The 25,997-nt window shown below is 30.9% G+C and overlaps 1 pseudogene across 1 annotated transcript in view; it reads right to left on the reverse strand.

The window, feature by feature from the left end:
- Positions 1 to 983: 983 nt before the first annotated feature.
- LOC143229803 (spectrin beta chain-like) overlaps positions 984 to 25,997 on the reverse strand; it is a 103,197-nt pseudogene continuing 78,183 nt past the window's right edge. The window contains exons 37-49 of the transcript XR_013016078.1: positions 23,414 to 23,498; positions 22,920 to 23,011; positions 21,083 to 21,187; positions 20,704 to 20,808; positions 15,661 to 15,794; positions 13,523 to 13,608; positions 11,777 to 11,830; positions 10,823 to 10,942; positions 5,720 to 5,813; positions 5,536 to 5,611; positions 4,886 to 4,989; positions 3,295 to 3,337; positions 984 to 2,587 (exon numbers count right to left, since the gene is read on the reverse strand). The product of XR_013016078.1 is annotated as a spectrin beta chain-like (transcript). The remainder of the gene's footprint in view (positions 2,588 to 3,294; positions 3,338 to 4,885; positions 4,990 to 5,535; positions 5,612 to 5,719; positions 5,814 to 10,822; positions 10,943 to 11,776; positions 11,831 to 13,522; positions 13,609 to 15,660; positions 15,795 to 20,703; positions 20,809 to 21,082; positions 21,188 to 22,919; positions 23,012 to 23,413; positions 23,499 to 25,997) is intronic.

Genomic DNA, 25,997 nt, shown 5'->3' on the forward strand with positions numbered 1-25,997 from the left:
AGACTACTCTTGTTACAGGCAGCCCTTTATTTCGTAACTCTTTGAAATATGTTAAAACCATGGCATAAGTTTCAGGATGTCTTCCATTCGTTGGACCAGAAAATGACTTTGTACCTTTCTTGCAGAAAAACAACTTGGTTTCCATATCACGTCAACGACGTACATTTGTCTCATTCACTGTATACTTTCTACCGGTTGCACGATTCCCAGTCTTTACAGCGCACAATATAACTTTTCTCTCTAAAATCCGGCATCGTACTTAAAACGTTTTTCTATTGGTTAAAAAAAAACAATAACAATAAAAAAACACGATAAAATAATGTCTGAGCAACAGGAAAGTCAGACAAGGATTGAGGGCGGTAATATCCAACTACACCACTAGAGGTGCTAACATCAGCAAATTTGACGTTTTGAACATGCGGTTTTAGTCTTTCTAAGCTAAGTTCTTTTTAACATATAGTCCAATATATTTATTAATGCAGAATTTTTTCGAAAATCTTGGTTGTTCGAGGAAAATTATGTTTACAAGACTTTTGAAGAGTGACAAATAATACCCCGAATTTAAAAAACACACTAATTTTTAGTTCGGAAAAATCTGAAAAAAGGTGCATCTCAAATTCGAAGTAATACGGTATATAACTTATTTATAATTTAATCAGTTATCAAATACTTTGTTTCAAAAACGCATGTTTACTGATATACATTAAAGATTTATTATAATTTCCAATGGACTGTCTCCACAGCAACGGTTTTGGTTTATGGCATCAAACACCATGGTAAAATACACAGTTTATTGACACTACTTCAATGTTCTGTTAACGTACCAATAAATGTCACTAAGTGCATAAGAAAACTATTGTTATGGTTTGTCATCTTTGTTGAACTTAAAAGTACATTCCACTGTCTTTCAGAGCAAGCTGATGCAATCATAATTAAGGTGTTGTTGTGTGGGGTTCATTAAAAACATTGAAAATACCAAGAGGTTACCAACAAGAAAAAATTATTTTTATTACACACAAGCTGCTCTGAGCACATTTGTTTGGACAACCATACAGAACAGAGCTGACCAGATACGACTTTCTTCTAAGCCATTCCACATAAATTTTCTCAAGTGAAATAACAGTATGTATAACGTTTTAAATCATTTCACATAAAACTGATAACTTCCTAAAATTTATAGCTTTTATACAATGTCAATAATATATTTTATTTTCATTGATCATTCATAGATATAATAATATATGAACATGACTTTTAACAATATCAAAATATGTTAATTTTTTTACCATTTCCATGATGGATTTAGTATTTAACACCTCACTTAAATTCTTAAAGATTTAGTATGCTATAAATGAATAATTAGCTGCTCTCTTTATCAATATCATCTGCTAGTTGAAGAACATGGAAGTTCCAGTTTACAGTAAAAAAATGGCAGGTCTCTAATGGAACCAAAAAGCTGTGTTAGAACACAACAACAAAACAACTACAGCCTACAACTGCTAAATTGTCACAGTTAGAAGAAAAAAAACAAGTAACAGTTACGTAGACAACCCAATAACAAATTTCCTTGGCAGGTATACATTATATATATCACTAGGTAAAAAAGGGCTCCTTGTCTGACTTGACTACTGGCAATCCATGAAACACTACAGAGTTATGATGACTCAATGCTTCAATAGCTAAAGAACAATTGAAACAATTACAAATCAGAAGTTATACACTAAAAACCTCATTTATAAATCTAAAAAAGTAAAATCCTCCAGTACAAAGATATATTTCTAAACCATTTAAATTCTGAAAACAATATAAAAACAATAAAACACTGACAATACAATAAATTTCATAATAATTCTGATAATAATTCTTCAAATTTTATAAAGTTGCTCTGATTAATGATAATGATTTCCACAAACCAGTTCTTCTCAATTTGCATCCGTTTGAGAAGAGGAGGGCTGTGAAATGAATGTGGTAACTGCTAATGGCACACTGCCTACACACTCAACAGCTAACTACCTAACTCCTACATCCACAGTAACTGGCTGGGAGGGAATAGGTTCTCTTATACTACCTACATGGGATAGATAGTTGTTACTCCAGAGCCAAGGGTCAATAGGTGGTCCTTCAATTTCCATACAATTAGGCTTCTTCCCAAATTGTGATATCATGCATACAATAAACAAGCAAGCAAAACCTTGATATTTAGTGTTAGTAAAAAATGTGTTAACATTCCACAAGTGTTAAGTGGTACTACAAACCCAACAGAACCAAATGTCAATTCTGCTTTCTGAGCAAACTGTCTTTTAACCAGCACGAGCAATTTCTTAACAAAGCCACAAGACCATTATTTAAAGAAATTGTTTCTTCTGGCTGCATCCAAAGCAGTTACCAGAATGAGAACAAAGATGAACAAAAACTGGAAAAAAAACCTATTACTTTTTCTTCAACGTGAAAAATCCTCGTTTTTTGTGTTCTTCCTTTTTCTCTCCTTCAGATTTGGCAGGAAGTGTTTGGGAGCGGGAAGGACCAGCAGAGCTTTCTCTCTCTCCAATTATAATCTGAGCTTTTGAAGCCATTCATTCATCTCCTCCTATGGTAGAAACAAACAAAGACCATCTCAAATTTAATGTTACAATTCCAAGTGTACAATACTGTCAAACTAGTACAAAAGTAAAACTTTGTTAATAGAGTAGTCCAAACTATTCATCCTTATTTTAAAAAAACAAAATCCTAAGGCAAACACAGAGTTCCACTACATACAGGAAATGGAAAATGAAATATATTAAGTACACAAACATGTAAAAATTTAGACATTTATAAGTCACAATACCACAACAACTGTACACACATTAAAAAATAATTTGTGTTCCTCAAGTCTTAAGAAATGGTATTAAACAAGATAATAAATAATTTAAAGCAATATGATAAAATGTGTTAGCGTGAGCTCCAAGAATTACAGAAACTACGAGATGTGGGAATCATTACAAAATCTGCATGTTTAACTGAACGTAAAACAAACAAAAGCTAAAAATGAAACTGAATAAACATAATTCACAAATTTATGTTTATAACCATCATAATTTCACTAACCATGTATTTTAAGTTATGCACTGTGAAGGTAATGTTACAAATATATATATAATGCTTTTTATTTTATTAATTACTGTATTTGTCAGTTATAAAATCACTGTACTAATATAATTTTTAGAATATTTTTGTAAATTATACAAATAAAAATTATATAGGAATTACTCATAGCATTATAAAATATTAAGGTTAAAAAATTGAAATACATACCTCATCCTTTGCTTGGAACAAGTATTCTGCCCCACCAGGTAACCTGGAGAAAAGATATCCTGTTAATTAACATTATTTATTATACTATAATCAAGGCCATACTGATCATTGCTATGATCCTGTGTAAGATTTAAACCTTTAGCACCTGTCCACAAAATAATCCAATTTTTCCTAGCCTCCAAAAATGCAACATTCACACTGCCCTTGATATGATCCTGACCATAAGATACAGAGCTTATTTCTACCTACTTTTAGGTGTGCGTGCATGTATGCGTGTGGGTGTTTATAGTATTCTCCTGTTAGAAAAACATCATCAAACTAGTACCTATTTCAGTAATCAACTCTGCTTTTACTTTTCTTATATCATTGTGATCTAACAAACATTTATTTAATGTTATTCCATTGCTATAACAATTTTAATATGTAGTTTTCACATAGCATTTCAAACTAAATACATATTTTGTTACTGCCATAGGGTTACTACTTAATTATTCCCTAGTTAGGAACCCATAGCCACCCTTGTACACAATAATTGATCTGTTATAAAATACAAAATGATTCAACAGAGTAAGAAATTTATGGGATTTATTTATTTCAAATACAAATAGCTATTAATAAATATATACTACAGGATAAACATGATCACATGACCAATTACAGTTTCAACAAAAATCTGGATAATAAATCAAGGGGGTTTGATGGATTAATCTGCACAGATAACATATGTTGAAAGGATATCTCAAGGCTAAGAAACAATACCATGAAAAAAGAAATGAAAGAAAAGATAATCTAAGACTGTGCAATTTTAAGTAAGTTGTCTGGTAGGAAGGAAACATTAAGAACTGCTAGACGATTATTGACTTTAGTAGTTTAGAAAAGAACAAGAGTCAAGAATGTATGTAGTAGTTTGTTCAAGCTGTTAGACCTACTAGCAGATGGTCTAATTGTAAACAGGTTTATGAAGGATAGCAAATCATTTATGTGATCTATTTATTGTTTTTATAGAGAATGACCATTGTTTCACCATGCCTAAATCTTCATTGGATTTGTAGCTATGTATGCAGAAACCTGCTTAGGGATTTCTCAAATGACCGATGGGATTTAAAAATTAAAACATAACTGTAGAATTAATGTTTTACCAGTTATGAACATGTTTCTGTTCTTGTCCTAATTATGCCAGTAATGATTAGAAGCACATACATCAAGTATACTCCATGAAACAAAACAGGAAACTGAAGAAATCCCATCATTATCCCCAGTGGCCATCCCCATATTTTGCAGTGATTGGAGTTATGAGATTTATGCACCTTAAAAGAAAAATAACTTGACACATTTCTAGTTGATTGAACCATATTTGATAGGTCCCAATGAAAAAGTCTAAAACAAGTCAGAGGTCAAACAAACTGATTTCTCTCAAACTATAGTAAGATGATGGGTGGCATTAACTTAATTCGATACATATTAAAATAATCCTATAACACTTTTTCATAGAAGGATAAAAAAACATAGTTGATAATAATAGTATTACATTTAAAATATAAGGAAGATGTGTAGGTATATAAAACCAGTAGAAGAAAATACTTATACTTACTTCAGTCTAAAAACATGCTTCTTCTTTGTGTAATCAGAGGCAACTTCAGCTCCACCCCCTTCGAGATCAATTGGAGGTTCCCCATGAAAATAGTTTTCTGGTTCCTGATTAAATATAAACATCAATAAAACAATAACTATCAAATATGCCTGTGTATTTCTATATTAACTGTAGAAAAAATTTTGATATTACATATTTTTTTGCAACTAAAATTAGCTATTAGAAATAAAAGAGCAAATAAATATTCTTATGTTGTATATTTAAGAAAATGAGAGGTAGCTCTCATTTTGTGTATTTATTTTAAAGCATAAGGATTAATTTCATACATAAATTTTGATCAGAAATTTCAAGGAAACTTTCTTTAAAGTAAAATGATTTCAAACTACCGGCATCATCCACAAATTGATTGATACCAAGATTCCATTTTTTAAGGCTTAAGGAGTATCTTCTTGTGAATGAAATTTGTAACTGTGCTTATTTCTACAAAAGTTAAGACAAAGATGTGACTTAGATTTTCTGTAGATTATAAATGAGTCTCTGGAATGCCATAATACACTACTTACACATGCACGAATGTGTGTGTACTTATTACATAAATAATTGGAAAGAACTCAACACTCAAAGAAAATATCCTAATCTAGTTCACTAACCTGTTTAAAGTGTTTTTGGTCTTTATATGCAAACAAAGATCTTCCTCGGAGCACCATGTAAATTTTTTCCCATGATCTGTTAAAATAAATGTAGTTTTTAAGAGACAAACAGAAATTAAATCCTTTAGCTGTTAGTAGTCAATCTATGTATTAACAACATTTGTATAAATACACATAAACTGACCTGTTCGAGGCCTTTTTTGTGGTAGATTCCCATTCATGTTTTCTAGCAAGCATTCCTTCAAACTGAATTCCCTCTTCAGCTGGACCCATATGTTCTGAAACAAATGGCTTTATTTAGAGATTTGTATTTAGCCATACACTCTTTCCATGCATGGTATTACTAGTTATTTAGACCTAACTGGATGTCAACAGAAAAACATTAGATACATAACTAAGTACTTGCAACCTTTTCTTAATTAACTTCACATTCTGGAAAAAGTTTACCATTAATAACATACAAAATAAACATTTTCAAAATGGATACCAAAAAGAAGTGCTGGTATGCAGCATTACTTTTTATGTTTGCATCAAACTAAACTTATGGGATATTAAACCTTTAAACTTAAAATATTTATTATTTGATGTTTTTTGCTATTCTTACCAAAAGATTTTGCAATACTGCCTTCGTTTCTGAAATGCAAATTTGTTTGACATTTATCGGGTTTTTTTAAAGCTACACCTATTTTTGACACTCTCTAAGTTTATATGTATAAACTATCACAGTTTTATAATCAAACTTGGATTGTTTTCACTGACAGAATATAAAAGTCAACGACAAAACACCTACAATGCAAGACTCAAATGTTTTAAATTAACTATATAATTCTTTATTATTTCATATGACTATTGATATAAAATTAAATAAACTGGTAATTGTAAAATGTTAAGGACAAGTTACACTATCAAACACTTCAAATTAAATGGACTTGAGATTTTTTTTATTCACCATTACATAAAACATGAGAGTCACAGGTGATGAACTAATGAAACTTAACCATAACAAATGTTAACTGGTTTTAGCATCAAGTTTACTGTTACCATAATTTCAAATAACTAAAGATGTTACTACAAATTTAATTTAGGTACATCATTAGCTTATATCAGGTTGTATTCAATGAAGTTAAATTTTATCACACATTTCACTGCATACCAATATTTTCTGATGATGAAACAATTTGCAAAAGGAAAAATGAACTTTTGCATCAATGAATAACCTTTCTTTAGATCATGAGCTAAGAATACACAGGCAAGAAAAAAATGACAAAAGAACAAAATTGCTTGATATTGAGGTCTTAACAAATAAATGAAACAAAGGTCAACCAAAGTAATATCCTTAAGTTATCACAGCCATTACCTGGTACCAACACTTACTTATATGTTAACATTTTCTTACATCAAAAATGTATTTCTAATAGGTATTTGCATCCTCTCACCCAAAGCTATATTGATCCTGAACTGCCATCTAAGCACTGCTAAAATTTTTTGGAGCTAACTTCCTTTACTGTCACAAAATAATATTCACTTCTGAGAGTCTTGTATTGCAAATGTGAAGGGGCCAATGAAGGCACATCAACATTCAACCAAATGAAAAGCAAATGAACTGAAGGAACAGGTGTGAAAGAATATGAAAAAAAAAAAAAGCACACCTGTGTGGTATAGCACTACTACTGAAACAATTACTTTGCCAGTACTTAATACAAGAACTCAACTGCCAAACATCAATGCATTCAGGAAAGAGATGTACAGCATTGCATCAGCAGAAAAGTGCTGTATAAACATGATTTGAAACTGCATGGTATTAACAAATATGGAAAGTCTAATATGGAAGCAACAACAGGCCTGTGTAGATATTTTTGAAGGGTAGTGTCTTGGGTAACAGAGTATGTCAAGTGCAGTCAAACTATGCAAGACATCCAGTGGAAACACCTTGTATAAGGTACTGAGATCAACAAGCACAGTCTGCCTCAGGTAACACCCATGGGAAGCATTCTGGGTACAAAGGATTAAGCCAAGTATAGTCCATTTGAGGAAAAAAACACACAGAGAAAGTGCTTTGGGGTATTTTTGATTATGCCATATCTGGATGTTTTTGGAAAGAAAACATCCAGTGGAAGTACTTGGCATAAGAAAGTTTTGGTCAACAAGTGTACTTTGAATGGGCAAAAACATCCAGGGGGAGCACCCTGAATCTAGAATATTATCTTACTGTATAATCTTTATTCAGTACAGCAATAAATGCAACAACAGCCCTTTTTCTGCCAAGTGGGTAAACATTTATACAAAATCCACTTGGGAGGAACTCCAGCAACTGGGGACTGGAATCTACAAGATATCCTGTGTTCTACTAGAAGAAAAGAGGAGGCAATACATGTTAGGGAGTCTGGAGGAAAGACAAATCAGGGAAGATCTGATCTAGATAGAGGATAACATAAGAGAAATACCATAAATATCAGAATGATAATGACTGCATGTAAAGAGAAGGAGGAAATAGGTCTGAAGGAAAAGATAGCACAAAAAATGCATTACAATGAGTTCTAAAAGAGAACCTGACAGGGTATGAAGGACTGCACTAAAATCTCAATCTGGCAGAACAAAGGGATGTGGTGGACCAGGCAATTGAAAAGAATAGAAATGGAGGAAAATAACTGGGGAGAAGAAGGCTTTCTGAAAACAGGATAAATAGAAGACGTTCTACAGAGTAACCCTATAACTAGTAATGGCTGACACTGAAGAAGTAGGACAGATGAGGAAAAAAAAAAAGACAGAATGGGAGGAAGCCATAGTGGGTGGACCAAAGTTTGAAGGAAGACCAACACATCTCACATACAGACAACGTAGAAGATCAAATGGTGTGGGCAAGGAAAGACACTATACAAGGCATGACTTTCTAAGCTGAGACAAGGTACCAGACAAAAGTCATGCATGAAGATGGTGTTTGGTGATGTTGGAATGAATTACACTGGATCATGGCTGTTAGAAGAGTAATTGGAACAGAGAGAAGGGCATGATCTGATGCTCCAATAAGGGCCAGAGCAGAGAGAACCATGTCTGAGCCAGCCAGTATAGAGCAACTAGCTGAACACAACAAGGAGTGGTATGGACAGGAAGAAGACCGTTTGGAGGGCAGGCATACAGGTGAATAGTGATCCACTTTGGACTCAACACATCCATCCTATAAGCTGAGGTGTGTAGAACTGGAGAGTAAAAAGTAATTTTAGCAATCTAGTGAGTGATAAATGCATATATATGCAGTGTATCTAGCTGAGAACATGCCCACTGAAATAAACTGAAGTAACTGATCACAATATTCATAATTCTGGGAAACTGACACACTCAGACTGTCATGTCATCATGTCATGGTCTATGTCCTAATACAGGAGATCCAAAGTGTGGAAACACAAACCTCCTTTCTTGGTGATACAGCTGACAACAGTGGAAATGTCAGAATGAACCAGAACTACCTGCCTCTGCAGAAGTGGAAAGAAATGGTACAGAGCCCAACAAACTACCAAATACATTTAGATGTTGGTATGGAGAGTAGTCTCCTTGACTGACCACAAACTAGAAATCTCTTAGGAATCAAGAAAAACCCTCGGTCAGTGGGTTTAACAATCCCTTTGAGTAGTGTCTTGAACAGACTAAGAAGATAACTGGAAAATTTATAATCCTGAGAAGAAAGGAAAATCTAGGAAGTGGATAAAAGAGGGAGCAGAAATGAAGACAAAACCCATGGAAATGTTGTGAACTGTTGCCAAAAAGGCAAATAAACTAAAGATACTTAGAGAAAGTATTAATTACCAACAAACTAAGAAAGTATGTAGATTCCACAAATTTCTAGAAAGTTAAAAAGAACAAAAAAACTTGCAAAACTGAAATTCAACCTATAACATGAAACAATAAGTAACACCTAAATCACAAAACTAAATGAACTTAGAAAATAAAAGAAATAAATATCAAACTTAAGTCCACTTAGAAAGCCGATAAAACAAGAGTCAGAAAAGTAAAATCTATATATAGAAAGAAAAGCCATCCATTTAACAATAACAAAATGTTGACTCAAATCTGATTCCTAATTAGGTGAGACTAGTAGTAAATACAAAGGAAATTACAAACTAACTAATGTAAATAGTAAAAGTAATAAATAATAAACCAACACACACACACACAACATGAAAGATCTAAATTATTATGTGAGGAATGTAGGTCAAGCCTCACAAGTTCATAGAAAATACCTACAAGGTGTGAGGAATACACAGTGAAAAAAACTTACCATAGATCTCCTGGGAAAAAGAACAATACCTAACCCAGGAGATTACATGAAGGTGCAGTAATTTGGAAGGTGGAGTAAAAAGAAACTTCTGCTCCGTAGCAATACCATTTCACAAAGAGTAATTTGAAATTAAAAGATTGTTAATCGAACATAAAATAGGAACTTCCTATGAACCAATAAATAAAGCCTGTACGTCCTCAGTAGACATCTTCGACTCTGACACCCATGGACTTGTGAAGACAATTGTTGACTGTCACTAGAATTTCATCATCTGCCAAATTAAATCTTGAATGCACATGAACAAATCAGAATTCGAAAAACAGAAATATTTCTAAAACAAGCAAGTAGAAACAATGAAAATAAAACACAGGAAGTCAAAACAGGAAGTTGAAAATGTGACCAACTTGTGATCAAGCTGGAAAGTGAGTTAACACATTATTTACACACTATATTGCCAACTGAATAAGCATTATTCTGCAAGAGTAGAAGCAACTGGTTATACTAGTATAGAGGGTACAGTACGATTGGCTGAGAGTAGTCACATGATTAGCACATTCAGAAATGTGCTTAAAATTGATAAGGCATGAAATACAGGTGCTCTGTTAGCAAAACATTTTAGCAATGTTTAGAGAACAGTCCAGGATCAAGATATCTTTGTGTGAGTAAAAGAAAGACCATTTTGGAAGTATATATATCTGAACTATGGACAACACTGAAGTCATATCTAGTTAATTACATCAGTTTTATTTTAATTCCTAGTAGACAGTCATATATAGCCAACATATCTAATGCATATCATTTAGTCAACACAACCTTCTCCTGGTTTATAAGACACCTACATCTCTGATGAAATGATTAGGACCACCATCAGATTTACAAGATACCTGCATCCAAGTTGAAATGAGTACTAGAATTAGATTTACAATTTAGTCAACTAACAATCTTCTGGGTCTTCAAGAAGTCTGAATAACCATGAGAGTTTATACCCATCTGTGGTTTTTAAGATACCTATACCTTTCTTGGGATAACCAGCATCAGTCTCATTCAGAGATGAATTTTTCTTCCTCCTCCAGCTACTAAAAGGAGATCTAGGAAGAGATCTTCGTTTTTTCTTTTCCTTCTCGGAAAATGGTGCTTTAAAAAATCATGCTTGTTAGTTGCATCATGCAGGAGAAAAATACTATCATCATTAAAGAAAGGGTAGGAGGAATAGCGAGATAACACACAGGACTTAAGCTTACCATGGTAGCTTCTTAGGGTCAAATGAATTACAAGAGGAACAGGTAAACAGTAAAATGATATTAGATTCAATTCCTACCAAACTTTGTCACTGTTTTGAAAATAAGCTAAGAATAAAAATTACAGTTTACATTAACTAAGAAGAAGTTAAATTGTCAAATTAGAAAACAATAATCCTAATACAAGCCTGATCTACAAAAATATTTTTTAATAAGATAAACTGAAAGGTATTATTTAAGTACCAGTATGCTAAGGGCTGCAATTTATTTCTTGTTTGGAGGAAGTTATATTTGACTGTTAAAAAGATAACACATATGAAACTCTGACCTTCTAAAATTCCAAGAACTTTAACCCTCATATTACTGGCTTCCTTTTAAACCAGTCTTTAACTGTGGGATTCCATACTGTATCATAATCAATAATTTTAGGTTTGTGCCTATTATAACAGTCACTATAAAGAACTAACCAAAATATTTAGTCAAGTCTCTTATATTCCAACAATACAACTTCCCCCCTATATTTCACTATCCTAATTTGCATACCTTGTGATGTTAATACTTATTTTTTGATTATTACTTTAACAGATATACTAAGTTAAAGTGTGCAAGTTTGTTTCTCTCTGTTAACACAAGTTTTAAAAAAATCACACAGGTGTGTTGAATTACATGAATAATTGTATTCAATATTCTTAAAAATTACAGCATGACTGTAAAAAAAAAAAATACTTACTACTTGGTGCTGATTGTGAACCTGTGATAACTTGTGGAAATGTCTCTGCCACAGCTGTATGGTACAGGGAACTCTCATTTTAATTAATTATATAATTAAAGTTAGTACAAAGGAAGGAAAATACAGGCATTCAGGTATTTTCAAGGAAAGCCCATGCATAAGCCAAAGAATAAAAAAAAGAATACACAGCTATGAAAAGAAATACAGAATAGGCTTACCTGAAGCATTGATTCTTAGAACCGAGTAACAAAGACCCACAACCAACAAGAATTTTGCCAAAAGAAAGGTTTCCAAATAAAGAATTCTAAAGCTAAACCACAAATTAGTGATAACATAACTCCACCACCACATTTCCAAGCCCATATAAAAAGAGAATAAACTAAGGCAATATCACCAGGTTCAACCAAGTATAGTATATAAAGTGTGTTATTGCTCACTTTTAATGGAGAATGAATTAGGTTATGTATCTATAGAGCAAGAGTCATTACACACAAAACAGTATATGTATACATACAAACATTATATACATAAGAACAATAATCTAACATTCATCTGTTCTCTCTGTAAAGTGATATTCCTTTTTTAATTATCATGCTTATATTTCACATATTGTTTCCTCATCTATTACTCAGTTGTCTTTTGAATTCCTATATGGAAAATGCCAACACACTTCTAGCACATATATTTGATGTGAGACAGAGTAGCAGGTGGTACTATGGTTTTATCTTACAACATGTAAACAAGTTCATAAGATATTGTCTACAGCCAATAGTAAGCACATGATGAATTGCAATCACATTATTTGGTAGAAAATTATTATAAATAAAAATAATTGAAACAGGACATTTGAGAGATTAGGGAGCTATATGTTATGTGTAATACTTGTTTAAGTTATTTCAAGTTAGAATTAAGAGTATTGCAAGTGTTGTTAAGCAGTCTGTGATAGCATCAGAAGGTTTTGTTTTTGTTTTTTCCATAATGGCTTTTTCTTTTTCCTAAACTGCTCATGCTGAGGTTATATTCTTCACTCAAGACTACTTATTTTAAGCTAAAAACTTTGAATTTTGAAAAGTGAAGTTAGTAAATATTGGGCCTGGCATGATTTTTGTATTGTGAGTATATTTTAATTTATGAAGATTTTAATACATAGTTATGTTATTAAGAATATTGGCAATAAAAATTTGACTGTTATTAACCAGAATAAAATATTTATTACATCAAATTGTTATGATGTTTAACTAGTTTTAGAAATAAACAAGAAATGTGATATAAAAAATGTTTTTACAAAGTCATGTACAATACTGATTTGATCAAGCAGGTTTACACCTTTATCTACAACCCACTGATGAAAATAAGACTTAACATTAGAATGGTATGTTACCACAGTTGTACTAAGTTGAAAAAATAATTCTTCTGTTGATTACAAAAATATTTCCATTACACTAATAGTCTCAAAAAGTTAAAATGTTTCATTAATACCATAATCCATATGAATCATGTCTCAAAAGAAAAAAATATTACTACATGTTAAATCAGATGTTTCATTTGCTCATATTTTAAGACATAGCTTACCAACATATTCAGATTTACAAGAACCAGAATGAGTACACAGGTGATAATTTATTTTTATTTTATGTTTCAAATTTACACATCAACAAGTGTGAATGTGTTTGCACTAAAATGATACCCTCAGTTTGTTCAAATGCCTTAGAAATAAGCATAAACAACAAATGAAGAAAAACATACCTTCTGGTTTTATCTCCACAACTGTTTCCTTTTCCACAATAACTTCTTTTTCCTTTTCTTCCACGGGTGACACCTCAGCCTCTTCCCTAAAAAACAAAATACTTTGAATGTCACAAAGATGCACCACTTCCTTTTACAGTTTAGATACACATTTCACTAATAAAACACATTGAACTCACTGTAGCTTCTTACAACCTCTGTAAAATGCATTTTGCTTAATGTAAACAAGACACACTAAACAAATCCTTTATGAATTCTATATTAAAGAGCACATTAATCACTTTATCTTTCCTCACTCAAATGCAAGTGATTACTAACTCTGTATCATTACAAATTGGTTTATTTTGTATTATAGTAGAAGTCAATCTGTTACAAATCAACTACATATATGACCAGTATCAGTAAGTTTAGCATAGAGACCAACAGTCTAAGTGACACTTTTGATAATTCTTATTAACAGCTGCAAACCTCTTAGATCAAACTGAGAAAATTATCAGAGTTGTCCAAAAATCTGGTTATTCAATGAAGTAATTCGATCTTAAAGAAGTTTTTAAACAGTGCATGTACTCTATAAACAGAATAATTTTTCTTTACACTGTATACAACGGTTACTTTTAACTAATAGCTTACCGAGGTCGTGGTTTTGTGCAGCTATAACTGTGACTGCCATAAATTAACAAGTCATCAACTGCAGACCTGAGCCTTTACTACTGCATGAAACTTTGATGTACAAAAGGTTGAGAAACCTTGGTAAGGCCTGGCATGGCCAGGTAGTTAGGGTCAAGGGTTTGAATCACCATCCAACCAAACATTTGCCCTTTCAGCCATGGAGGAGTTATAGTCAATCCCACTATCTGTTGGTAAAAGAGTAGCCCAAGAGTTGGTGATGGGTGATGACGACTAATTGTCTTCCCTCTAGCCTTTCATTGCTAAATTAGGAACAGCTAGCACATACAGCCGTCATGTAGCTTTGTGTGAAATTCAAAACAAAAGCCAAAAATGTGCCTCAAATTAAAATCACTGAAAAGTCACTTCTTATCATGGTTAAGAACTTAGAATATGATGATTTATTTGATGTTGACAAACTTTGCCTTTAAAAAAGTTTTCTCAACTAAAAATCACACATACTATGTACATTATTAGCATTAATCATGGAAACAGTGATGAAAAAAAGGCAATAAAAGGGAATATTATGGGTATGTTACCACATTCAAATAGAATGAACACAAAACTAATTTTTTCTAGCAATTTTTGCTGTAACCTCCAATCTGTTGATGAAATAAAATATTAGTACCATGGTGAGTTCCTACACTTGTACCTAAAGATAATGAATAATTGTGTTAAATTAAAAAAACAGTTCCAAAATATTTCGATTGCACTATTAGTCTCAGGAGATTAACAACAAATACTTCTTTAATATTAAAACCTATGTAAATCATACTGATTAAAAAACATAAAGGCAGAATACAAGTTAAATCCCTTATTTTCAGCTAATGTACAAAATAAATTACAGGGATCCATACAAGTCTGAGGCTGTATGTTAGCTAACAGCATTAGTAATCTACACAAAAGTGATGGTAACATCACTGCTAATAAGTAGATTGTGATCCATCATATGATTCCCAAAAAAAAAAGTTTATCAGGCAGAAATTAATTATCCAACAAAGCACTAATCCTAAAAAAACAACATATATGGTCAAACAATGTTATGATAGTAAATTAACATATGGAACACTCACGATCATAGTTGGTCTGTACAAAAATCCCAATTTGAACATGGAGACTATGTGAACTGACATAAAAGTAGAAAAAGTCAATTGAGAATTGAAAAACTAGGCTGAATTGTAGAAGGTAATGCAGGACATTTGATACAACATTCTATAACTGTACACTAAAAAACTGCATAGTAGGCCTTAAAATATGCAATACTACATGTAAAGCTGTAAAGCAAACAACACATACAAAAAAACAGTACATTTTAGAAGTCATTTGCTTTTGTTTTGCATTTTATTTAATAATCTTTTGTGCCATTAATATATTCACTATATAATTATAATTGAGTGTGTGTGTTTCCATAATTATTTATATTACTCTATACTGACAAATTTAAAAAACATGTTATTTTGTAGATATCTCACTTTATAGGAGCAGAATCTGGTTCTTCAACTGCTGGTTCTTGCTCCTCAACTGTTTTTTCTGCAAGCTCTTCTTGTCGTTTCCTTTCAGCCTCTTCTTCCCTCTCTTCTCTTTGTTTCTGTTCTTTTAGTTCAAACTATGTAAAAAAACAAGAAAAATGCAGTTATGTTGAGAAACAATCTTGTACATTCTAAATGACAATCAACTAATACTTATAAATTTGTCCAAAGTGATAAAGTAATGCAAGCTATAGGTCTGTGTTTAAAGTATTATTCATTTTCTACAACTACAAAAACAAAACAAAAAAAGCAACTCAGTTTTCTTAAACTACTAGTTAAGACATCAGTAAATGTATATTTGTAAGGCATTTTAACAGTTTCCATGAAATATAAAATGGATTTCCTGTCTAGTTAATATATCAACTTTAATATTTAAACCACGTTACCATAAATTGGTTACTGAAATGTGAAATTCTAATCAATAATAACTAAATAACAACACATTTGCAGGTTTAAGTGTATATACCCACACATGAATAAAAACCACATATAGTGTGTTCCAGGTTTTCATTTATGGGTTAACAAAGTTAACCTTTCAGTACACAATTGTAGAAATAATTAGTCACATAAATATAAAGAAACAAAACAGGTTAAACTGTAGAATTAATATTATTAATTTTATTAATGTGGTCAAATGACTAACAATTAAAAGGTAGCAGTAAGGATTTTAGTAGCTGCAATGTGACACTATTATAAAAATTTTAATAAATACAAGCTCATCCTTCACATAAACTAATCACCAAAATAGCATGTCATTTGTCAACAAAGGAAACAACAGACAGTTAATTACTTATCCATGATTACACTCACAACTGGGATTCACAGTCCAATATTTAACAGACCTTTTTTATATATGGTTAAGTTGTAAAGTTATATTTACAATCAGTAGCAGTTCTATGTTTCTTTCCCAAAAAAATAAATCTACTGTGACTTGAACTTTATCTTATCCAAAATATTTTTTTAATAAAACTCCAGTAACATTTTCCCTCACAAATCTTTTTAAAACAAAAATTTTAGAAAATTTCACAACAGGCTCTTTTTAAAACAAAAGAAATAAAAAAACCAAAGCTTAAGTAACATTATTTCATTAGTTCTTTCAAACAAATCTCATCAAAAAAAAAAAAAAAAAATTGGAATGCTGTGGCAACAGTAGATAGCTTCATGAAAAAGTGTCGAGTCAAACATGGTATATTTATGATGTATTCAATCTGACAAGTATGAGGCTATATATGGAGAAAGAGTATTCTTAGGTTTCCAAGTAAAAAAAATAAAAAATAATGAAATTCATACAAATTGAGAAATTGCAATTTAGATTAGTCTAAACCTTCTTTGGGTACTAACTAGTCACCATGATGGATGATGGTTCGAAATAGTAGGTTGCCCAGAAATAAATGTAGGAATTCTCATAATGACATTTAAAAACTGAATATTGAATAACTTATTGGTTGGTTGGTTTAGTCCAATGTTTATCGCTTACAAGGTGTCTTGTCTGTTTTAACTCAGAGTAAGTTTTTCAACCCCCAAGGCAGCATAGACAAGAAGGAGTTTCATATGATTTTCCTCTACAACTTCAAACTTGGACAAAAATGTACCAAAACTACACAGAACATCAACCAGGCATTCGGCCATGGATTTGTTACTGAACATACAGTCTAGCATTGGTTCCAATGGTTTCAACATGAAGATGAAAGTACTCAAGACCACAAACGTTGTGTAAGTAAGCCATTCTTAGATGAAAACACACTAAGAAAAATATTTGAGATGGACCCTTGCACAACAGTATGTTAGCTTGCAGAAGAGCTAGGCACATGTAATTCAAAGCATTGCCAACCACCTGAGTGCGACTGAAAAGACAAAAATTTGGATAAGTGGGTTCTCAACAAGCTGACTGAAAATCAACAAAATCAGCATTATGAGACCTCTCAAGGATGATGCTCCAAAAATTGAACAAATTGAGAATCAAGGTTCTGCCTCATCAATCTTATTCCCCAGACCCTTCCCCTACAGATGTTCATTTTTTCAAGCACTTTGACAAAGTTTTGAATAATAAATGCTTTTAAAACCAGGCAGCTGCAGAAGAAGCTTTCAGGAAGTTCACTGACCACAGAAACTGATTTATACAACAGGGGCATAAAACATCATTGTTACACGTTGTCAAGAGTGTGTTGAAGCAACTGGTGCTTACTTTGATTAAAGCATGTTGTACAACACTGGTTTATACTTTTCCAAACTTTGCAGTTCAAAAACAACATTTATTTCTGGACAACCTGATACAGTTGTGTATCCTTAATTTAAACAAGTTAACATAGTTTATCTAATAAAAAATGTTCTAAATATTATGGTAACACATCTTGATTTATCACTCAGAAAGACTACACTACAATACTTAGAAAACTCAATTCCATCTGCACTAAAACTCAGTTATGTGACATACCTGTAATGTTAATAGAACTCATTACCATTGTCACAACTCAGAGTATGTGCTGATAGTGTTAATTAGTACTGTCACTTTACCAGCTTTACAACAGAACTACTTTACATATGAAATTAAGTCCAGTCCTTCACTGCTACAAGTGAGAGAATTAACAATGAAGCAACAATACCAATGAAAAATTTTCTAAAGCTTTTCCAGGATTAACGGGAAATTTCTAATCCTAAAACATCTAAGGCAATCACCAATTGCATTAACATGGTGTATCATATAAAATGACTAGGTTACTTAGAAATCATCCAAAATAATACTGAACCCAATAATATTTGCCCACTGTATTATGGACATTGAAATAACAGATGTCTGCTTTTTTCCATGCATGTAGTTCAACAGGAAAAGCTTGTGCATGCTGGCAGTGTTAAAATTTATCATAAACTATACACCTAGTACTATATTTGTTTTTATAAGTCTTTGTATAGTGGATTTACAAGTCACTCCTGACTGAAATGACAACTTATTATTTTGCATCTATTTTCTGTGGATTTTTCCAACCGACTTGAAGCCAAAACACTCAACATTTCCATTCCCATTAATGTCATTGCTTGGAACTTTTCACTTCACATTTTCTCACTACCACTGATTATGAACAGTAAATACAAACTAATTGAAATAAATATTAATTATTATACATTCCACTTTTATAAATAATTAATCAGATTCAAACATACATTTTTCACATACAAGATATTGAAAAAAAATGAGACAGTGACATCATATGTTATGCAATCTATAATTAAAATTAGTGTTATTGGGAAATTTCCATTTTTAAAATCTTGACTGCAAATGCAAGTTTTATGAAGCTTACTGGAGTGCATGTTAACTACTCTCCTTGTTTTTAAATCAGTTTTATTAATATATCAGATGAATTTTCTGATAGCTGATATTACCCAGGTCAAAGTTTGGCAGATAACAGGTGTATAATATCAGTAACAGTACATCTCTAACTTTCAACAATACAAAACTGATTCTCTGTCGTATTTCCATGACAAGGAAATGTCAAAGTGTAAGAGGGTCACAGTGTCACTTTTTATCACAACCTATAGCCTGGTTTTATACATCATTATTAAAAAATGTGGGTGAAGTATTTCTTTTAGCCTTATAATGTTCAATATCTTTTAGATTGTAGATTTGGAACTTTCATTGGTATACAAAGCACATGATTCCTTACAAAATATGATGAAAGAAAAATTATACAAGAAAGATTACTTCTCAAGGGCCATTAAAAGAAAAAAAAACACTTCTTAAGTATTTTATAAGGTTTGTATACAAACCCTGCAAGTAGTATTCACTATTTACAGTTGCTGTTTTTACTGATTTCACCAACTGATTTAAAATGTGTAGGCAGTTCTTCAACACAATTATAACCAATACATAAAGAGAAAGAATGTGGAAGTAGTTGAGATTTGAGTAACTAAACTTTAATAAGTTTTTTTTTTAATTAATGTTTATGAAAATTAATAGCAAAGTTACAAACTGTTGGACATAATTAGCTACAAATTGATAAAATTAACAAAGTCATGTAGTTTTAATAATTCAGTAGATATTTTATACAATATGCTTCTGATGGTCATTGTTATGTAAATTAGATTATCTAACAATAACAAAAAAAAATATATTACACTTGAATGCTTATTACTTTCATCAAGTGGTTCAAGGTTGTTTAAAAGATTTGTGAAATTATTTGTAGAATTCCAGAATGATTTCTTAGCATCATATTCTTCCCAATGATATATAAAGTAAACTCATCAGTAATAGTATTAAGGTATTTGTTTCTAGTGTTTCAGTTGTTTGTTTTTTTTTACCAGATGTAAAAAATCAATTAATACTTTTATATCAAATTCAAATATGACAGAAGCTCAACAACATGGCAAGTACTGAAAAAAATAAAAATAAAAGCAGCCCAGAAGTTCTGTAAATTAATGAGTGTAGAGAATTAAAAGTTACTCAATAACAACAATACAGAAATGCTTTTAAGTTAATATTTGAAAAACATTTTGCTCTTAAAAATATGCAATCCAATTATATTGTACATGTACAAATCCTTTTATCTATAACTGCATAAAAATGAAACTAGGTACTAAAAAAGCCTTAAACAGGGGTAAATGATCAGGAATTGCTATGAAAAAGAAATGAGCCCTGCAGTCAATGATTTATGTTGATGTTTTTAAAGTTACAGACCAAATTTCTGGAATATAAAAATGCAAATCTTACAAAAGTTTAAAATTAACATATGAAATGCATGTTTGCTGCATAATGCAATAAAAAAACAATGTTTATACTTTGTTTTTCAAGCCCATATAGAAACATCAGTTAGGAAATAGACCCACAAAAAGGATTTGTTTTACACTCTTAGACTAACATGCAGCTGAAAATTTATTAAAAATACTTTCACTATTATTGTTGGTCCAAACATGTTAGTAGATTTACTACACAAACCCAAGCTATGACTGAGCAATCTGCAACATGCATGTTTGTTTTAATTACTAAAACTTCACCGATTCATAGTAGCCAGAGTGACGCATATGATCATCCAAAGCGCGATATGCTCGACGGTGTTCCACTTGATCTATGATGTGGTGTTCTTGTTCCCTCAATTCAAGCTTAGAGCAAAAGGATAACATTTAAGGTTTATATTAAAGTTCAATTACATATAAATGTTGAAATGGCTTTTACAATGAATAAGATCTAATATAAGTAAACTAGAAAAACATATATTAATTTGAAATCAGCTTGGAAAGAAATTACAATATTTTTTAAAACATTAATATTATCTATAAGATGTTTACAATGGCAATCACCATGATTTTAATTACACAGACAAGTGTTTATAAAGAACAGATTGTTGGCTAGTATTATAGATATACACAAACTTACTGTTGTCAGCCTCTCCAAAGCTGCAAATCTCTCCTCTTGTGCTGCTGCTGACTTTTCAAAGGCCTCGTGCTTTTTGATTAGTTGCTCAACTTCATCAATAGTCATCTATAATAAAACCGTATCATTATTCAAATTATCCTACAAGGTGGAAAATTCTGCTTTCTCAATACTGTCATGCATGTTTGTGCCTAATTTTCCACGTACGATCAAATGAAAGCAATGAAATAGGCACTATTTGGCTAATAGCCTACTTAGACAGTAAAGAAAACAAATACATTTGAGAATAGATTTTTAATTGCATCTATTTTCTTAGTATTAGCTGAAATATATATTATCAGCTTGTTATTTTTAGTTCATCACTGATCTGATTGAATACAAAACCATTTTTAAACTACAAATAAAAACTAGCTTGAAATAGTCAATAATAATAATGGTCTAGTATGAAGTTACATGTAAACAAAATAAGCCTTAAAACTCATACTATTTAAATACAATTACATTAAAATAAAGTGTTGAGTTCCAATGTATAAACAAACAATATATACTATAGCTAGTTCATGTTTTATGTTAAAGCAACTGATATAAATTGTTTCTTACTAATTTAAATTTGAAGGATTAGTTGCAGTCAAAAATCACATAAATACAGATATAACTTTTAACTCTTATATCTTGTCCTTAAGATGTTTAATGTAGATAAAATTTTCAACTCTAGCTTAAAATTAATTTACAAAGTATTTAATTACAATTTAATTTATACTTAACAAAAAAAACTTTTTGATATGCACATAATAACACGAGCATGCATACTGATCTTGTAGTAAAACAATGAAACAGTCTTTACATGTTCCAGTAAGCACAGTTTGTCAGCTTTTATGCAAGTCACTGCAACGGTAGACAAGCAAAGGAAAACTTTTCAAAAAAGGACATGAATGTAAGGAGAGCTAGTATCATTCCTTCAACTATATAGTAACATAATAGATCACACACAACAGAGTAGAATTTAACAGACAAAAAAGATACTCAGTTGTGATGTAAGTTATACATGTTAATTTTTACCTGTTCTGTTGTGTAGGGACAATGTACATTTTATCACTATCTTGTTTTTGAAGTGTTGATATTAGCCATCCCTACGTTTATTTCCTTTTTTTAAAGTTTTATTCTGTTAACGTAATGTTTCGATAAACATAGCATAGGAAGGTTGTATTTATAACCACTTTCTAAAGAAAATAAGGTTCCAACTGTAATATTTATTGTCCATCTATTATTGGCTGGTAATTCCTGTTTCACCCTCTAGAAAAAGCTAACTTCAAGGGATAATAACAACAGTTTACATTAGAATCATGATTTTTTTTAAAACTACTAATACTTATAAAAGCAGATACTCTGTTTGAAACTATCTCACCTCAGTGAAATTGCTTGACACTATTATTTTGGTTTTTGAATTATTGCATAACAAAAAACAGTGGTACAAACAAATAATCATCAAACTTTATACTATGATATTTACAGACATTCCTAGAATTTGACTTTATAATCACATAAATATTGTTTAAAAAGAAAACACTAAATATTCTAAAGTTCTAATGAACTATTGAGGAAATATTTAGAATACGATTTGAACAAACAACGTGAGTCATCCATACACACACAGTGCTACCACCTGCTTGATACATCTAGTTCAGACAATTATTTTACAAACAGTTTGATATGTGGACTTGTAGCTTATTTTTAAAACTTTACATTAATTCAGTAGTTCCAACTAGTCTTTATTAAAAAATAAGCTAAAGGGTAGAGAATGATAACCCTTTAGCTCTTTACTTAAGATTATGTAACTCACACCAAGTTCTTGACTAAGAAGATACGGTTCCTGGGCAACCAACCAAGACTCTGCAATAGCTGCATCCCTAGCAAACTGATAAACTTCCAGGACTAAAAGAAAAACCAAATATTAATAGAAAACAAGAGAGTAATCATTTTAGAAACATTAAAAGAAGTGCCATAGAATATATAAAATATATTTTCCCAATTATTCTTAACTATAAAATTTATCAAACTTTATATTAAAACTGCCAGATTCAGTGAGTAGATGAAATTAATTTCAGTTTTCAGTGCATGCAAGAATAGCTGGATATCAAGTATTCAATATACTAATTCCTATGCAAACATGACAAACAATCTCACTTGCATTTGTTTTAGCATTTCTATAGAAATAGTTGATTTCTTAAATACAGTACTGAAACAAAAACTTCAAATGTATAACAAAATACTCATAATAAATGTGTCACAGAATAAAATATTTATAACAAAACACAAACAAAATATACTTCTTACTTAGCTGCAAATGTTCCCATCTTTCTTCCCACCTCTCCATCATGGTATTTCTCTGGTTTGTTAAAGCCAGAAGTTTTTCTTTAATCTACAGAGAGAAGACAAGAAATTATTCAAGTTACTATTAACTAACAGTTTAATATAAAACTTATCTGTATAGTTTCTATGTTAAAAAAAATATACTTAAGGAACTTGAGCTGGCTTTCCAAGTTACTTTATGTGTGTATGTTTTGTTTTTGTTTAAAAGAGAAGGTGCATAGTGAGCAGTTCATGCTGTGCCAACCTCAGGGATCAAGTGACAATGTTTAACAATACAAGTCCTCCAACCAATGCTCAACCACCACAGAAGAGGGAATAGAATCAAGGTCAATTTGACAAGAAACACAAAATGGAGTGACTAAATAGTTGAGATTTGTTAGTCATTTAAGTGTCTCAATTGTTTGGTTTAAGTTTTCTGCAGCATAACAATTGTAATTTTATTTAATACTTCTCACATAAATATTCATCAACTTTCTATAAATTAACCTCTTGCCTATCAGGGCCATTTTGTCTTACTGTGAGAGCAAAATCACAATTGTGATTTGAAAAAGTAAAAGAACTTATCTTTTATTGGATTTCAGATTTTATTTTTGCAAATAGTAGCATAACATTCAATTATTTGTACTAAATTGTGTTATTTAGTGAAGTTTGAAGAGAATTTTAATTTTTAAAAAATCCCAAAATACATTTGAGACTATAATAAATACATTCCTTCTAAGGAACTTTTTTCTTCCACTTTATTGCTAATTCTGCTGTCTATGATTTGTATCAAAATATTTTTCTAGTTTGTTTTCTTTGTAAAACAGCATTTGTACATGCTAAATCTCAAGTGTAAAACTTTTAACTAATCCTTGTCAAAGGTGTCAATTTTATTACCATGTTATTTCAGTTGTTGCATTTCCCATTTCACATATCACAGGATAAGCAAAGCACATAATGAAATGTTGCTCTCTGGATTTCACAATATAAAAATGGGTGGTGCTTATTATAATAACTGCCATTTAATGTAAAGGTTGTATTTAGTAGTGGTCAACAGTTTTATTTTTATTATAAGCCTTAGAAAATTTGCTTCTGGATAAAACTGCATGGAATATGCATCTTTTATTATATTTCTATAGTACATTAAATTATGCTATATTGTACATCTATTTGTGTTAATCATTATATCAAAAATTTACTTCAAAATAGATATATTTTTGAGAGAGAAGTTGATCTAGAAAGTGGTGACTAAATTAAATTTAAATTTTTGAACTAAAATGTTTGTGATTTTAATATTCTTTTGCATTTAAATTAGCAGTTTTACATTCAATAATTTAACAATTTTATATTTGTTTCATAATAAAAACATGATTTATATTTGGAATGATATCCTTTTGTGATTACATACCAATTTTATATTTTTCTTTCTTACCATCTTTACTTTGTAGTAAGACCCACACTTCTGTTGTTGCTTTACAACTAAAACAGCCTAACTGGTATATAAAGTTTATTCTAATATTTTGCAAAGGGTTTAAAACCCAACATAGAAGTGACAACAGTAAAACTCGTATGTTGGTTGTGAAACAGACAAACACATTTATGTCAACAATACAGGGTAAGCAGACATTCTCACAGTTGAGATGTCAATACAGTGAAGAGCGTAAGTTTCAAATTTCAATATAAATCTTTCATATAAGGAGAGCAAAGTGACCAGAGCTAATCCTTTAAGTTCTGTAAAGTGATTTTTCTTTGTGACTTATGGTGTCTGTATTCTTTGGTGATTTCTAAAAGCAAGACATATCCATGCAACTAGAGTCAGGCAGTGTTATTCAAACCACACATGTATGGTAAGCTATTACATATATTTATTAGTAGTGGCAATTAAAGTTAGTATAACGAAATAGTATAAAAGGATGTGTTGAAATATATGCATTTGAAAGTTCAAAAAATAAACAACTTTCTTACTATCTTATCTACAGTAATATTCAAATGCACCTACACTGGACTGAACAAGAGCAGCCTCCAACAAGTGTCATAATGTACATCAAATGTACAAAATTCACACTGTTTGTCTCACAGTTTTTCAACACAATAAATAAAAATACAGTTATAATGAAACAAATTTGAAATTCTATTTAAACATAAAAACATTTATTGTTCAGGTTTACTAATAACTTCTTTTCAGTCTCGTATATAACTTGAAACCATAAGGAAAGTACACAATTATTAAAAAATTAGAAATAGACAAAATCTGTATTTTATGCATGATAAAAAGTGTTAGAGATTTTAAAATAATATATATTAAAAATAAGAAGTTCAAATCAGAAAATCATAATGTAATTTTCCAAGATATTAATGATCATAATATAGAGAAATTAAATTTAGGAAAAGTAACAGGCTTTATGTTTCATAAATTACGTACATTTATGAAAGCTTGTATGAAGTTTCAAACAATTCTACCCACTAGTTTTATTGTTGAAATGGAATATATCAAGAATTCCATTGGCTATGCAGAAAGTTAGTAACTAATTGTGACTGGGTTAAATGCTTTTCAAATTCAGATTATTAA

The sequence above is a fragment of the Tachypleus tridentatus genome, chromosome 10, assembly GCF_004210375.1.
Source record: "Tachypleus tridentatus isolate NWPU-2018 chromosome 10, ASM421037v1, whole genome shotgun sequence".
NCBI lineage: Eukaryota > Metazoa > Arthropoda > Merostomata > Xiphosura > Limulidae > Tachypleus > Tachypleus tridentatus.